The sequence below is a fragment of the Sus scrofa genome, chromosome 5, assembly GCF_054392235.1.
Source record: "Sus scrofa isolate SSC_HxYL_T2T_F1_AM1 chromosome 5, Sscrofa_HxYL_maternal_Yorkshire_Landrace_v2.0, whole genome shotgun sequence".
Classification (NCBI taxonomy): Eukaryota; Metazoa; Chordata; class Mammalia; order Artiodactyla; family Suidae; genus Sus; species Sus scrofa.
In genome coordinates this window covers 9,024,027-9,041,136 of record NC_139387.1, presented here as the reverse complement: position 1 = coordinate 9,041,136, position 17,110 = coordinate 9,024,027, and the positions used below count along the sequence as shown (strand labels likewise).

The following is a 17,110-nucleotide window of genomic DNA, read 5'->3' as shown; positions in this document are numbered from 1 at the left end:
GCCTGGGGCCAGGCCCACAACAGGGGTTTTGCATTTGTTGAGTGAATAAGTAAAAGCTCAGTGAGAGGCTGGCCTTCAGCAAGGCAAGAGAAGGAGAGATCTACTGGAGGCTACACAGCAGGAGGTAGAAGAGTCAGCCTGGAGTTCCCGTTGTGGCACAGCGGAAACGAATCAGACTAGGAACCATGAGGTTGCAGGTTCGATCCCTGGCCTCACTCAGTGGCTTGAGGATCCGGCGTTGCTGTGAGCTGTGGTATAGGTCACAGACGTGGCTCGGATCCCGTGTTGTTGTGACTGTGGTGTAGGTCGGCAGCTACAGCTCCAGTTAGACCCCTAGCCTGGGAACCTTCAAGGGTGCGGCCCTAATCGAGGCTCAGGGGTTCAAATACGACTAGTATCCATGAGAATGTGGGTTCCATCCCTGGCCTAGATCAGTGGGTTAAAGATCACGCATTGCCGTGAGCTGTGGTGTAGGCCGGCAGTTACAGCTCCGATTTGACCCCTACGCTTCTGCGGCTGGCAACTTCCATATGTTGCGGGGGCGGCCCCTAGAAAGCCAAAAAAAAAAAAGAAAGAAAGAAAGAAAGAAAGAAAAGAAAAGAAAAAGAGAAAAAAAGGAAAATTAATTACAGGATGCTGAGTGCCCAGAGTTGTCTTAAGCCCTGAAATGCAGTGAGATGTTCTCTGACCACTAGGTGGCGCCAGGCCCCCAGGCGTCTGGCTGCCCCGCGCAGGCTCTGCCGAATTCCCATAGGATGAAGGCCCAGGGAGGCCAGAAACAGCAGGGCCCACAGCCCCAGTGCCAGAGCCTGGCCCTCAGGTCTTCAAGAGGTCCTGCCCCATCTGCTTTTCTGTGCCAGAGATTCCACCCATTGGAGATGGGATGCCTGCTCTACCCTGCAACATCCCGCAGCGAGGAGGACTTCAGATGATGGGTGTGTCTGAAAAGCAGTAGAAGAGAACAGAATTTGGATCCAAGAGAAGAGGATTTGGATCCAAGAGACCTGGGCTCGAGTGTTCACTCTGACACTTACTGGCCATGTGACAGCCACTCCGAGGCTGGGTCTTGCTGTGTGCAGGCACGTTCTGAGTGCTTCTATGTGTTCCCGCATTAATCCCTCCCCTGCCCTACGGTGTAGGAACTAGTGTTAGCCCCATTTTACAGATGGGGGAACTGAGGCACAGAGACGCTAAGTAACTAGCCGAATATTACCCAGTTAGGAGGTGGGTCCTGTTGGGGAGGGATCCAACGTGGATGCAATGCCTGGGGCTGGGAGGAGAACAGAGGGTGGACACAGAGGCACAGGAAGGAGGCTAGAGGGTCCAGGCTGGCCTGGGAAGCCAACCAGACTGAGGAGGAGCTGCCGAGGGGGCAGAGTCAAAGGAAAAAGGCAGAGGGGGCACCTGGGAGCCATGCGGGAGAGACGTGGAAGGTGCTGGAAGCTGATGAAAACCCCTCTCCCTCGGGTCTGTCTGGCATGGCTGCAGAGCCAGGACTGAGCCTGGATGGTCCAGATGCTGACACACACTTGAAGTCTGAGCGGGCCCTTGGCCACTCCCTGGAATGAGACCCTCATCTCACAGAGGATGCTGAGGCCCAGAGGGAACAGCTCCACAGAGACCCCACCCTGGTGCAGAACAGGGGTCCTCCTCAGCCATTTGGGATGACCCTCTGTCGCTTCCTGTCCTTGAGACCTGTCTCCCTCCCATGAGGCCCCCTGGGCTCCTCCCTGCCCCGTCCAGCCCCCTCTCCCTCCCTTGCTCCAGGCACAAGCCACCCACAGACTGTATCCCCTTTCCTGCAGCCCATTCGACAGCCCCCAGGAGGATTTCCACCAGGCCCCAGGGCAGGTGCGTGGGGGGCGCCGGATATGGAGACAGGAGGACAGGTGCAGGCAAGCAAGTCCTTTCCTCCTTTCCGGGTCCCACCTGAGGCTCTCAGGTGCAGCCTCAAACCCCAGACCCTGTGTCTGGGGCCCGGCTTCCGGGCTGAGACTCACTTCCTCCCAGCCTCCGAGGCACCTGCTCCTGCCCCCACCACATCTGCTTCTCCATCCTCTCCCCCACCTGGCCCGAGCCTCTGTTCCTTTTCCTCCTCAGGACGCCCCACGGTTACCCGATCTCTTCTCAGGCGCCCCTCCTTCCCTCCCTTCCCAGGCTTCCCCTCCCTCAGCCCTCCCTGGTACCCACCTGGCCCCCTACAGCTCAGCGCCTCCCTGGGGGGTGGGGGCAGGAGAGCTCCGAGGGGCCTGGGGCTTCCTCCACCACCCTCAGGCTCTGTCTGGGGAAATTGACACACCAGTCCAGGGGCTCCTCAGAGGCCCAGCTGGGGCTTGAGCCTCTCTGTGTCCCCAAGGCCCAGCGTGGAGCCAGCCCAGGGCAAATACTGCAGTGTGGCATTCCTGAGATGGCAGGTAGAGTGAGCTGAGCTGGCCCCCCCGCTCCACTATTACAAGCTGTGCAGCCTGGGGCAAGTCCCTCCACCTCGCTGAGCCTCCATTTTCTTGTTTGTAAACTAGGAAGACTGAGGCTTACCTTGTAGGGTTGTAGTGAGTTATTGAAATACTGTGTGCAGAATAAACATCTCAGTTAAGGTGGTTCCTACGCATTCATTCAATAAATACTGACTGAACCCTTACTTTGTGTCATTATCACTGAGTTCAAAAGAGAAGAGACCAAGTGGGTAGACCCCAGATTCCCTGATCCCCCAATCTGTGGTCTCTCCTGGCGTGTCCCCCCCATTCCTCATCAGCCCAAAGATAGCTCCCTAAATGATCCAATTGCAAGTATCCCTGCCCTGCTCAGAAGCCACCAGTGGCTCCCTGCTGCCTGGAGTACCAGGCGCCAACTGCTGGGTGTGGCCCTCGAGGTCGTCCATGACCTGGTTCCAACCCCTCTTTCTCATTGGGTCTCCCCTTATTTTATGAGAGTCCCGTGGGCACAGTTCCAGTGCCCAGAACACACCCCTGAGCACACTGTCCCCTGGGTAGGTCAGCGACCCCTTTCATCACTGCCAAGCGAACTCCTAGCAGCTTCTTCTGGTCTGTCTCCTCTGTATGGCTTCCTGGCCTGCCTGGGGCTGGCTTCGAACCTGGGTCAGCCTCTTCATCTAAGCGTCCGGCCCCTCGCGCCCCAGCGCTGACCCCGCACCCCCCTCTTCTATCAGGAGCATTGGCAGGAGCGCTGGGCCAACGGCTGGTGCTGGAGCCGTCATCACAGAGGACAACCCGCGCTCTGCCACCGTCCAGCCGGTGTCGTTCACATTCACCACATTCTGAGGACTTGGATGGTGGCCCCCTCTGCCCCAGAGCCTTCGCTTTGTCTGAGCTCCTGGGCCCCTTCCAGGTAAATGGGCAGAGTGCCGCCCGCCGCCCTCCGGAACTGCAGGCTCTCCTCCACGGTCAGGGCACAGGACCAGACTCTATTGTCCAGCAGAATCTCTGGGCAGGAGCCTTCAGCTGGGGGAAGGGGAGGGGCCTTGAGGGGCCTCCACGCACCCTCCCCCACCCCAGGGCTCAGGCCCCGCTACAAGACGCCACCGAGCCTCCCGGCCTCCACTCATCCACCGCCACTGCCCGGGAGCTCTGCCCCTGTCCCTTCCAGGTCATCTTGTCCATCTCTGACTCTTCGTTCATACTGAGCTAAAAGTTGCCTCCATGGAACTTCCGCCGGATTCATTCTTTCGCTAGGTCCTTCCACACACATGAGACGCCTACTGTGTGCATGGAGCACCTACTGTGTGCACATGGATGTGCCTGCCCATTTAAACCTCACAATGGCTCAGCAAGCTGGGGAAGGTGATGCTGTGATGCTGATGACAGCAATGATGGAAACGAGGGAGGAAACTGAGGCTCCGGAGGGACCATCACTGCACAGAATCTCCCCGGGGGGCAGCAGTGGGGCCAGGAGTTGAGTTTCCCTTTCTACCCTTGAGCAGAATCTGCCCTGGCAGGACTTGGGGTGGGGGTGGAGACGAGCCCATCTGGCCCTCAGAAGTTGGGGGGCTCTGCAGAGGAGCCACTGGGAAGGACCCCTCTTCCTCCCCAGGAGCCTTCTTCCGAGAAGGAAGTATTATTGAACGGACATTGTGTTGGGAGGGAAACACGGGGTTCTTGGAGCCCTGCCAGCCTCCTGCCTTCAGGCTGTTTGGCTTTGTTTGTTTTTTAGGCCTTTTTTTTTTTCCTTTTTCTTTGGGCTAATTGTTCTCATTAAATCTTTTTGTCCTGTTTTGCTTTTTACGGGACTGACAATGCTACGCGGTGCTCAGCGCGGCTTCCTGTGTTTCTGCCCCAGTTCAGGCCTCGGCGGGGGCCTTGCTTCCTGTTGTGAGCTGTTGCCGTGGCAACTCCAGGCCCGGTGGGCTCTGCGGGGTGGGCAGGGGGAGCCCGGGTTGACATCAGCCGGTGAGGAGGCCAGGGGCCGGGGTCTGAGGGGGAGTGCATGGGAGCCCAGGCGGCGGTGGTGGTGGCGGGAGCCCGGGAGCCCGGCGCATTGCTGAGGGGTGACTCACAGCCGGGGAAGGGAAGGAATGCCCTCGCATTCTTTCGGGAGGTAAACAAGGTCAGGGAGGGCAGGCCGGGATCCTGTTTACCTGACCCTGGCCCCCCCAGCCCCGCTCCCCTGGGGACCAGGAGCCAGGGCAGGACAACACCCTGGAGCAGAACCAGCCAGACCTCAAGGGTAGGGAACCAACGGGAAGGGGAGGGGCTGGCGACTGCGGCCCAGACCCCCTGGGTGAGGGCCGGGGGGCACCAGGGGCAAGACCCAGATTCCAATCACAGCTCTGCTAGGTGACCGGCTCTGGGATGTCACGCAGGTCACCTGGGCCCCTGAGCCTTGGTTTCCTCCAAGTCTAGTGGGTCGATCCCCCAGGACAGATGGTTCTTCAATCACCTGGGCCTGGGCAACCTCTGCAGCACAGCGCAAAGTTCTCTTGTCCTCTCTTGTGCCCACCCATCAATAGGGCCTGGCCCAGGGGCAGGGGGAGGGGCAGAGGGGCGGGGGAGGCTGCACCTCCTTGGGCCAGGGCTGTGCCCCAGAGGAGCAGCCCAGACAAGCCGGCCGGCCTCGGGAGGGAGAAGATGGGCGCACAGCCTTGGGGGGGTGGGGGGAGGACATGGCACCTCTAGGGTCACAGGGCTGGAGTCTGGCGCAGCTCCGCTCTCCCCCAACCCTGCCATCTCCCTTCAGCCTTCTCTGTCTCCTATCCCTGTGCCCCACCCCCACCCCCGCAAGTGACAGCCCCCCTGCCCATCACAGAGCGTCCACAAAGACACTGGTCAAACTCCGGGATTCCTTGATGCTGGGCCCCTGCAGGAATGGCCAGGAAGGGCTGGAGCTGAGCCTCTAGCCCAGGATCTCGGAGACAAACCTCCCACCTTGACCCTTTGCCAACTGCACAGCAGACAAGCTGCCCACAGGAAGGGGCTGCCTCTCTGCAGCACACCCTCTATCCTCTGCAGGTGCCATGCGGGAACCCAAGGCATGGTCCCCAGTGGCCACTGTGGAGATGAGGCCACCCGGCCTAGTGGCTTAAGAGCAAGGACCTCGGGATCAGCCTGGCCTGGATTAAGCCTGGCTTTGCCACTCGCCAGCTGGTGCCCTCAAGCCTGTTCCCTGTCTCCTTCAAGCCTCGATTTCCTGATCTGTGACACAGAATCTCCCAGGATTGCTGTGACATTGAGCTGATACACACGAAGCACCTGGCACACAGTAAGTCCTCAACACACACTGAGCCCACATGGACCTGCCATGTCCTCCCCAGCAGGGCCAGACCCCCAGGTGTCCCCATATCGAATGCCCATCACATGCCCCGTGGTTTTCCCATAAAGGGGCTGGACTCCGGGCTTCCCTGGACAGGGAATATCCTGTTCTCGGCGTGGGGGGAGGAAGAGGAGCTGAAGGGACACAGCCGCACTGCATTCCTGACATTCTTGGCGGCAGCCCATCCAGCTGCCTGGAGCTGCCGCTGCCGGGGGTGCTGGCCCAGTGCCACGCTGTCCTGGCATGGCAGACTAGCATCCCGCTTGGGGTGCCCCTTGGACTTGGGGGGATAGGGGACCCTTGTCCTCCCAGTCCCACTCACCCCCAGGCTATCACAGAAGCTGATAACCCCCAACCCTGGAAGCAGAGATCTGGGGGAGTGTCTGGGGGCAGTCAGCCAACAGGGAAGGGGTTTCTGCTTTCTGCTTTCAAGTCTACTTTGGAGGGCTCCCCAGCCTATCCCCCACCCCAGGGAAGTTTTGGAGAATGGCCAGGGGACAGGGGTGGCTGGGCAGGGGGAGGAGAGGGAGAGGCAGTGACTAAAGACTGGATTCTAGTCTTTAGTACCTGGGACTGTTGCTTTCCCTTTATGGGACTCAGTTTCTCCATCTGCAAAATGGGAGGCTTCTCTCCCTGCTTTGGGCCATGTCAGCATCACCACGCTGCGATGTCACAGTGTAGTCACTGCCTCTTTGCGGAGCCTCTTCACCTGATCAAGGGCGGAAACCGCCCTTCTCTGCACTGAGGCCGTCCTAGCGCAGGTTACAGGGGTTTCCACTGTTTACCTAGGGCCAAGTCCATCCACAGCCGACTTCTGAGGCTCCGAGAAGAGCTGGAAACAATCCAGCCCCAGATTGGTCAGTTTCCCAATCCTCTTGCCTGGGTGCGCCTTGGGGATCCTGGGAGGGAAATGACTGCTCCAAGATCCCACAGTTGGCCACGCTGAGCTGGCTCTGGACCCCTGTTCTTCCCTAAAACCACCCAGAGCTGAGTTCATTCGTCTGCACATTTTTCTGCAAACGGCCTCTGGTTTCAGACCCATGAGAGCGGAGCATTCTGGGAAGGAGCCAGGACAGGGCAGCTCCACAGGGGTCTGCTCAGAAACCTCCTCTCCTGGAATTCCCGGTGTGGCTCAGTAGGTTAAGAGCCTGACTAGTATCCATGAGAATTCGGGTTTGATCCCTGGCCTTGCTCAATGGGTTAAGGACCTGGCGTAGGTTGCAGATATGGCTTGGATCCTGCCTTGCTGTGGCGGTGGCTGTGGCACAAGCTGGCAGCTGCAGCTTTGATTCGAACCCTAGTCTGGGAACTTCCATGTGCTGCAGGTGGGGCCCCAAAAAAAGAAAGAAAGAAAGAAAGAAAAAGAGAGGGAGGGAGGGAGGAAGAAAGAAAGAAAACTTCTCTCCTTGGGAAGCCAGGCACCCTGGAGCAGGTGAGCCCCGGCACTGGCCCTGTGCCCTCTTAGCTGCCCTCTGCCCTTGGGGAATGGAGGCACCCCACAGGGACGATGGGGGAAGGGCAGGAGGACACACCTGGGGCCAAGCCTGGGGCGCCAGAGTCTGGACTCCCTCCCTCCTTTCCTGCAGCTCGAGGGCCACCCCAAGCCCTCTGCTGGTTCCTAGAGACCCCCCAGAGGGGTCTCCCTCCGCGGCTCTTCACGCGGTTCAGAAGCTGATTCCAAGAGACCCGAACGCTCCCAGGATTCTGAGGTTCAAATTTTCCCTTCTGTGACCATTCTCTCTGTCCAGCCTTGGGAGTATTAGGCCGAGAAAGCCCCATTCTGTCATCTGCTCTTGCCTGGGGCTTTCCCGTCAGAGGGCAGCCAGGGCCCTGCTGCCAACAACGCCACCTTCCCCACCCCCTTGTCCCTCCGAAAGCTTGGACTCCCCCCCAAAGCCATCTTCTCCACTTGCCCTGCATCCCTTCCGCCTCCTGCCGGCTCTCCCTGTCTGGCTGTCCTGTGTGTGTCCTGACATCTGTCTGTCTGAGGGACAGTAAGAGGAAAAGGCTGGAACCCCACCCTGCTGGGTCCTCTGTGCTGGGAAATCACCTCCATTGTGGAGCTTGGGAGCCAAGGAGTACGGGTCAGGGTGGGGGGTGTATTGTGTTTGGAGAACGTGTGTCATGATCATGTGTGTGTGAAATGCTTGCTGAGAAAAAGGATGATAAACTGACACAGTGGAATAGTATGCAGTCATTACACATGACATCTTGCAAGAATAGGGAGGGATAAGGGGAATTCCCGTCGTGGCACAGCGGAAACAAATCTGAATAGGAACCATGAGGTTGCAGGTTCGATCCCTGGCCTTGCTCAGTGGCTTAAGGATCCAGCACGGCCATGAGCTGTGGTGTAGGTCACAGACGTGGCTCAGATCTGGCATTGCTGTGACTGTGGTGAGGGCGGCAGGCGTAGCCTGGGAACCACTATATGCCATGGGTGTGGCTCTAAAAAGACAAAAGCAAAAAAAAGGAATAGTGATGACATAAGAAATGATTGCAATATAAGATTTACTAAAGAGAAAAAAATGGGGACCCAGAGAGAAAAGTTGAAGTGAATGTGCCTCCATTGCTAACAGTGATTATCTCTAGGTTGCTAGACGATGCGCAATCTTGTCTTTCACTGATACCCTTGCATATTTTCTTTTCTTTTTGCTTTTTTTAGGGCCACACCTGCGGCATATGAAGTTCCCAGGCTAGGGGTCCAATCAGAGCTGCCGCTGCTGGCCTACACCACAGCCACCGCAACATGGGATCTGAGCCGCATCTGTGATCTACACTGCAGCTTGCCACAACTCCGGATCCTTAAACTCTTGAGCGAGGCCAGGGATCGAACCTGCCTCCTCGTGGATACTAGTCGGGTCCATAACCCGCTGAGCCACACTTTGCCCTTTTTCAGTGTTTTCTGCTAGGAACATGCGTTCGGTTTACAACCAGAAAAAGGTAACTAAAGGTGATAAAAAAAAACACATTAAGGATGAACTAGAAAGTAAATAAACATGATTTCAAATAAAAGACACCGAGGCCTGCTGGAAAATCTTGAACGTGAACCTAAGCCAAATGTCCAACTCAGCTCTCCCAACAGTGAGCACCTACTGCATGCTGAGGCTGGGCGGAGTGTGGGATTACAGAAACACCCAAGACACAGCCCTCCCTCCCTGGCCAGGGCACTGGCCGTCCACCGGGGAGGTGGGACAGTTACCAGTCACAGATAACGCTGACGCAGGTGGAATGCAATTCCCCTCCAGAGGCCCCCAGACCAAGAGAGAGATGGGGGATTCCGGAGGGCTTCATGGAGGAGGTGATGGTTCCCAGGAGGGCTTTAGCGAGGGCGAGCGGTAACCGGGAAGTGCAACGGGCAGAGGGGGTGGTTAGGGGACCTGCCCCTTGTTTGGAACATTGATTAACGACAGAGCAAGAGTGACAAACACTGCGCTCACTAGAGGCCTGCTGTGCTGGGTGGAGAGAGACACCGAAGCTGAGCGGGCACTCAGGGAGAAAGAATGCAAAGACAGATCAGCGATTCCTTCCCTCGAGAAACGCGTTTATCTATGCTAAGCATCTACTCTGTGCCACGCCTTTCCATCCCCAGACTCCCTTCCGTTCAGGTGGAGAGAATAGAGGGGAGAGGACTGAATTAAGGAGTAAAGTGTATCCGCCGCCGCCAGATGGTAAGAGGCGCTCTGAGGAGAGACGAGGCCAGGTGGGGAGCTGGGTGGTCTTCTGTGCGGCGCTGAGGGAAGATCTCAGCGGGTGGCCTTCGATGTGGGACCGGAGGAGGCGGGTCTGGAGGAGGGGGCTTCTGGTGGGAGCGGGGAGATGGCAAAGGCGGACCCCAGGGGAGCACGGGGAGGCGAAATCCATGGGGGCGCTTTCACTGGGAGTGAGAGTGGGGGCCACTGGGGCTGTTGAGCGAAGAAGTGAGTGGTCTGATTTATAGGGTAATAACCCACCCTGGCTGCAGCCTGAGGGGCGGGGGACAGTCAGGGCTGGGGGGTTGGGGGGGCCAGGAAGTGGTGAGGAGGATGGGGACCTGCGCGTGTGTGCAGGCGGAGCTGACCGTGTCTGCCCCTGGAGACAGGGACAAGCAAAGAAAAGGGAAGGCTGCTTGCCAGGTGGGTTGGGACCGGCGGGAGCAGGGCAGCAGGTGCCACTGAGATGCACAGGGATAAATCGGAGCCATTCACGGAGAGCAATGGAAGGGCAGTCAGATCTGGGAGCCTGATGTTCGGGTCCAAGCTGGGGACACACGTGTGGGTGCCATTGGCTTGTGGGTGATCATTAAGCCATGAGACAGGATGTGATGGCCCTGGGGATGGTGTCATCAAAGAAGAGCTCTAAGGATCGAGCCCTGAGCTTCCTCCAACGTTTAGAAGTCGGAGAGATGCGATGAGGAGGGACCAGTGGAGGTGGGGGAGGGGCGCCCGGCAGATGGAGGTGGGTGGGGACACGACACAGTTCCTGCAGAGCCGTGGGGCAAGCCTGATGGGAAAGAGGGGGTTCAGGGAAGAACAGGGCAGAGGAAGTTAAGATGGCAAGTTGAGACAGTCGTTCCCAGGAGTGTGCCTGTAGGAAGAGCAGCTGTGCTGACTTCAGACAGACCCACGCCGGCCTCTTCCCACTGCCCTCCCAAATGGTGGCCCAGGGGCAACTGTTTCCTGTGGGAGTGGGGGTGGGGGGCAGTGAGCAGAGCTTGGTCTGGGCTGGTTTGTTCGCACACTGGTGCTCAAAGCCATCCAAGGTGTGGGCAGACTCAAGAGTGAGACAGGAAGGGGCTAGGCTGGGGACCAGGGCCAGGGCTGGCTGTCCCCATGCCACCATGTTCCAGGAGTGGGAGAATTCTGACTCTAAACCCTTCATTAAGAAGATCTAGGATTTCCCGTCATGGTGCAGCGGAAATGAATCCAACTAGGAACCATGAGATTGCGGGTTCGATCCCTGGCCTCGCTCAGTGGGTTAAGGATCTGGTGTTGCTGTGAGCTGTGGTGTAGGTCACAGATGTGGCTCGGATCCCACGTTGCTGTGGCTGTGGTGTAGGCTGGCAGCTGTAGCTCCGATTCAATCCCTTGCCTGGGAACCTCCATATGCCGTGGGTGCAGGCTTAAAAGGATTAAAAAAAAAAAAAAATCTACTTCTCAGAGTTCTCGTATGGCCCAGAGGGTTAAGGATCTGGCATTGTCCCTGCAGTGGCGAAGATTTGATCCTCAGCCGGGAACTTCCATGTGCCGAGGGTGCAGCCAAAATATATATCTACTTCTCAGGTAGAAAAAGAGAATGTATTTGATTTAACATCTGGTTAAAGTGTTCATGCCATTTTGTCTTTTTTTGTTGTTGTTGTTGTTGTTGTTGCTATTTCTTGGGCCGCTCCCGCGGCATATGGAGGTTCCCAGGCTAGGGGTCGAATCGGAGCTGTAGCCACCGGCCTACGCCAGAGCCACAGCAACGCGGGATCCGAGCCGCGTCTGCAACCTACACCACAGCTCACGGCAACGCCGGATCGTTAACCCACTGAGCAAGGGCAGGGACCGAACCCGCAACCTCATGGTTCCTAGTCGGATTCGTTAACCACTGCGCCAAGATGGGAACTCCCCATGCCATTTTGATATTTAGGCTCAGAGGATGCAGGCCTCCATCTATGCTCTTATCCCAGGCCTTGCAAATGCTTGGGTTAACCTGGGAGCAGAGGCCATGAGCGGTGAGGTGAAGACAGGGTTGTTTGGGGGTTTGGTTCATTTTCTGTTGTGTTTTGAAGATGGGAGTAGAATCGAACACTCTCCCCTGAAGAGCAGCCCCAGAGAGCGGAAACGGTGGTTCGAGAGGAATGGGGTCCAGGGCACCAGTGACCGGGGAGGCTGAGGGACACTCTCAGACACTCCATCCAGAAGACCCAGGGCCCAGCACCAGGAGTTCTCCCATGATTCCTTGTTATTCCCATGAGAAAGCAGCAAGACCAGGTTTGCAGAGGGAGGAGAAGGTGCAAAAGAGCCCTCTCTGAGTATATGGAGGGGAAAACAACTGGCCAAGAGACACGTGGCAGGATGGCCCCTCGACACTCTGGCAGATTGCATTTTCCCAAGGTGGAACATCTCCCACCCCAGAAGTTCTTCTAGAACCTTCCACTCCTCCACTAAGAAGTGGAGTCTAATTTCTGTCCAATCCTGGGCAGGCTTGTGACGGGCTCATCACCCATGGAATGGGTGGAATTGACAGTGCACCACTTCTGAAGCTGCGTGAGAAAAGCTTCCGTCCTGTAGAACATTCATGCTGGCGTCCTGAGCTGCCATGCTGTGAGGAAGCCCAAGCTAGCCCTTGCAGAGACCACATGGAGAGGCTGGAGGGAGGGAGCTGTCCAGCCAGGGCTCAGGTACTCCAGCCGCAGCCACCATCTGACTGCCACCCTGTGAGACCCTGAACAAGCCAGCTAAACCCCTCTCAAATCCACGACCTACAGAATCCATAAGAGATAATAAGATGATTGTTGTCTTGGGCCTTTATGACTCAGAAATAGCTAATTGGAACAAACACCAACGGCGGACTAGAGATTCATGGTCTTGAATTTCAAGTGACTCAACCCTTTGGCTCAGCAATATCCATATTCATTTCTGCAGAGACGAAGCCTGTACAGTTACTACAGAGTTCCCCTGCTTGCCTCAAGGGAGGAGCAGAGGGGATGAAGGAGAAAAGTACAGGGGATTGGATCTAGGAGGTCAGGCTAAAGGGTTGGACTTGACCCTGAGGGCTACGGAGAGTACCCCAGTGAGAGCTATTTCTCTTCCGTGCACAAGCCAGACCCACTCTCGTTTTAGCAACAGGGCATACAGCCTTCATCCTCAAATGAACTGGAGTTGGGGCAGGAGAGGCCTCGGGACTCTGGGCACAGCTGGGTCCTCGGCTCCTCCCATCTGCCTGAGGCTTTGGGCATGAAGCCAGTAGAATGGGAAAGGAGGGACAGTGGCGAGCCTCAGTGCTCCCATCTGAAAAAGGGGCCTTAAACTTAAGGCCTCTAGGTGGTCTTCTGGCTCTGAGACTAAGGATGAACCAAGGATGGGTTTTGGTCCTATTTCCACACAGGCATTGCCTGGGGTGAGGACAGGTGCTCCGCCCGCCCTGGGCTCCATCCTGTGACAGGGACCTGCAGGAAGAGGACTCGAGGCCTGGCCCTCGTACATTAACAGGTCTTGTTCAGGATTTCTGGGTTCCTAGGAACAGAAAACTCAACTTAAGGTGGTTTTTAAAAACTAAAATCCGAGTTCCCGTTGTGGCTCAGCGGGTCAAGGACCCAGTGTTTTCTCTGTGAAGATGCAGGTTTGATCCCTGGTCTCCCTCAGTGGGTTGAGGATCCGGTATTGCCACAAGCCGCAGTGTAGTTTGCAGATGTGGCTCCGATAGGGTCGTGTTGTGGCTGTGGTGTAGGCTGCACCTGCAGTTCTGATTCTACCCCTCCCCAGGCACTTCCACACGCTGCAAGTGCAGCTGTAAAAAGAAAAAAAGAGCAAAGGCAACCCCTAAAATCTATGGGCTGGTAGTAACTGAAAAGCAAGTTTTGGGGTTTTTTTGTTTGTTTATTTGTTTGTTTGAAGTTTCCAGCAAAGCTTGATATAGCCATGCGAATAAGCTGCCTAGACCTGGTTTCTCTGCCTCCATCTCTGGGCTCTGTGTTCCCACTCTTTTCCTAGGCTGGGTCTCCCCTGGGGCTGGGGGCGGGGTGGTGTCTCAGTATGTCCCTCCCGTCAGGTCTGGGTCTCCCTGCTTCTCTTTACCTCCAGGAGACCTCAAGGAAAGACTGTCGTTGTGATTGGCCTGACTCGAGTCACGTGTCTATCCCTGAACCAATCCCAGCAGCCATGGGATGACTTGTCGAAATGGACCTAAACCAATCAAGGCCCACTTGGAGCTGAGGGGGTGTCAACCCCACCCGGCCAAGGGCTGGGGACTGCGGGGTCCTGTCAGGAGGGAGGAAAGGGCCTGGATGCCAAGGAGGAAGCCCCGGGTGACTGCTACTGCAGGACAACAGACAAGGGTCCCGGGCATGTCCTCAGTCCAGCAGAACCTTCTGGAGACAGTGTGCTCTGTCAGAGAGGAAGTGGTTGAGTACCGGAAAGAGGGGGGACATCTCCCATCAAGGCTATTTCCAGTACCAGCTGCCCATCTGGCCAGGCCTGGAGCCCTGGGATGGGGGCGGCCACCGTTGGCCGGAACCCAGGGCCCGCCTGGGACACTTGGGCAGCTGGAGGCTGATTAAGCTGGGAAAAGTGCAGGCTGGAGAGAGCTGTGGTGGGGAAGCCATCTGATGCTTCCCTGACACCAAAAAAGGAACAGAAAAGGTCAGCTTAGGCACAGGAAGGAGCCAAACAAGTAGCATGTGACAGAGGCAAACGGCCCCTTCCACCTGGGCTCAGCTCTGCCTGCGCTCCCTGGCCTGGCTCTGCTGATCCCGGGGAACAAGACTGCATAGGGATGACCCCATTGCTCAGATGGGGACGTGGAGGCCCAAAGAAAAGTGACTCATCCAAGGTCACCCCGTGAGGTAGGGCAGAGCCAGGGTATGAACCCGAGTGCTCTCAGGACTCCCCCCTCCTCTAGAAGCACAGACGAGCCAGGCCCCTTCCCACGCACAGCGGCCGGGGACACAGTGTCCCCCCAGTGGCCGGGGACACAGAGGAACGGGGCTTCAGGGTCCAACTGGCCAAGTTCAGATCCTACCTCCTCCACAACTCTGGCTGTGTGAACTTGGGCAAGTCAGGGTCCTCGGGTATAAAATGTAATGAATGCTTTCATGAGAGGTCCTTGGAGGAGTGATTGGCATCACATATGCAAAGCAACTGACACAGCGCGGCACATGGTGAGGGCTGCATGCCTCGTGTAACAGAAGGAAAGAGTTTGTCAGGTTTAATTACCGCACCACCGGGGAAATGCTGTGATCGCTGAACCCAGTGCTGCAAGATGCAGAGGGTGGGAGACTATCCCAAGTAAACCCTGAGAAACAGAGGCGGGGTGGGGCATTTGTCAAGAAATTAACCGGGGCTACAGATGGGGCAGGGTGCAGGGCAGGGAGGGTCCTGGCTTTCTGGGAGGCATTCAGAGTGCTGTCCCCACCGCTCATCGGAAGCCCAGACACTGCAGGATCTGTTTCCACTCTTTCCTCAGGGACCAGCCTAGGACCCTCATCCCCTGAGCCTGGGCTCAGCAGGGATGAAGAGGCTGCAGAAAGGGGGTCATTGTCCACCCAGACTGGGCCCTGATCCCACAGCTGCCAACCCATCTGGGGTACAGGGTCTTCTTGAACCAGCCCAGCCATTTGTGAGTGTGTGTTGGGGGGTGTTTATCCCCCAGTTGCCATGGGAGACCCAGATTCTACACTGGGCACTCTCTCCAGTGTCCCGACGGTGACCCCAGAGCATCCCTGACCAGCAGGCCTGGGTGGGGCCTGGGAGGACAAAGCAGCCTTTGGCTGCCGGCGGCTGGGTGGGCAGAATGCGTCAGCTTGTCCGCCAGCCAGGGAGACCTGGAAGCCAGCCCTGTCACCCCCTCTCTCTGTCACTACACATGTCTTGTTTTCGTCATGACATGGCATGACAGATGTTGCTTGTCCATGCTGCTGCTGAAGTAGCTTAGACTCTGGCCCCTGCTGTCCAGCCGCACAGCTGCTGCCCTGGTCACCTCCACCATCACCCCCCCCCTTGCCCATCTCATGGTCAGTCTGCTCTGCATCCACAGCCAGGGGAAGCTTTTAGAAACACAGTTCACCCATATCAGTCCCTGGTGCTGAATCCTTCAGTGAGTACTTGACAAAATGTGTACCTGATGAAGGTCTCTTAGCCATAATATACAAAGAACTTCTATGAATCAATAAGAAAAAGAGAGGCAACTGGTGGAAAATGGGCAAGACATTTTGAACAGCCCCATCACAAAAGAGGTTCCCCATACGGCCTATCAACACATGAAAACATTGTTAGTCAGTCATCAGGAGAGTGCAAAATTAAACCACAATGAGATGCCACTAAACACCTGCCAAAACTACTAAAATAAAAATCATAGAGGAGTTCCCAGTGTGGCTCAGCAGTAATGAACCCAACTAGGATCCATGAGGACTCGGGTTTGATCCCTGGCCTTGCTCAGTGGGTTAAGGATCTGGGGTTGCCATGAGCTGTGGTGTAGGTCACAGATGCGGCTCGGATCCCATGTTGCTGTGGCTGTGGTGTAGCCGCAGCTGCAACTCAGCTTCAATCCCTAGTCTGGGAACTTCCATGTGCTGTGGATGCGGCCCTAAAAAGACCAAAAAAAAAAAAAAAATCATAAAAAATATCAAGTGTTGGTGAGGATGTGGAGCAACTGGAATTCTGAGAACACTGCTGCTGAAGGGGGCATACTGGGTACAACCACAGTTTGGCACTGTCTTGCTAAAGTTGAGCCTAGGCTACCCTATATCCAGCAGTGCCCCTCCTGGGCGTATGTCCAACAGAAATGCCTACATTTGTCCCTTGAAAGACATCCACAAGATGTTTTTAATGCATGTTTTTATTCTGTTTTATTTACAGCAGCCACAACCCAGAAATAACCAGGATGTCTATCTGCAGTAGCATGGAATGGGATTATTAGACGCCTGTCACAGAGTCTGGGGAGGAAGGAGCTGGACACAAAGAAGTAAATACTGTGTGAATCCATTTCTGTGAATGTCAAGAAAAAAGAGAGGAAAGAAACTACTAAAGTCAGGACAGGGGTGCTCTTTGGGCAAAAAGGGAGGAACGAGGGGAAGGACGAGGGGGGTTTCTTGGGTGCGGGCAGTGTCTTATCTCTGGATCTGGGCACTATTTGCACAGGTGTGTTTAGCTTGTAACAATTCATCCTGCTGGACATTTACAATGTAAGCACCTTTCTTTACATTGCGCTTCAATAAAAAGTTAAAAAAAAAAAAAACCCTCCACCTACAAAGCCCAAAGTCCTCCACAGCGGTTCCCACCAACTCATCCTCAGTTCCCGGAACCGTGTAGCGCCATCTAGTTCCATGTCGCTCTCTCTGCCGGGAATTCCTGTATCCCGTTGGTAAACGCTTCTCTGGGCTCACCGCCACCCCCAGGAAGTCCTGCCTTCTGGCCCCAGACAGAGGTGGTTTCTCCCTCCTCAAAAAGCTGCAGGTGGAGTTCCCGTCGTGGCCCAGTGGTTAACGAATCTGACTAGGAACCATGAGGTTGCAGGTTCGGTCCCTGCCCTTGCTCAGTGGGTTAACGATCCGGTGTTGCCGTGAGCTGTGGTGTAGGTTGCAGATGCGGCTCGGATCCCAAGTTGCTGTGGCTGTGGTGGAGGCCGGTGGCTACGGCTCCGATTAGACCCCTAGCCTGGGAACCTCCAT

General features: G+C 56.4%; 1 long non-coding RNA gene across 2 annotated transcripts; it reads left to right on the top strand.

The window, feature by feature from the left end:
• Positions 1–4,282: 4,282 nt before the first annotated feature.
• On the top strand, positions 4,283–16,677 carry LOC110260643 (uncharacterized). 2 transcript variants are annotated; one of them, XR_014802999.1, is made up of 3 exons: positions 4,283–4,403; positions 5,463–5,712; positions 16,299–16,677. It is a non-coding gene; the product is annotated as an uncharacterized LOC110260643 (long non-coding RNA). The 2 variants fall into 2 exon arrangements; XR_002343892.2 differs by lacking the exon at positions 4,283–4,403 and adding an exon at positions 4,554–4,680.
• The last annotated feature ends 433 nt before the right edge of the window (positions 16,678–17,110 follow it).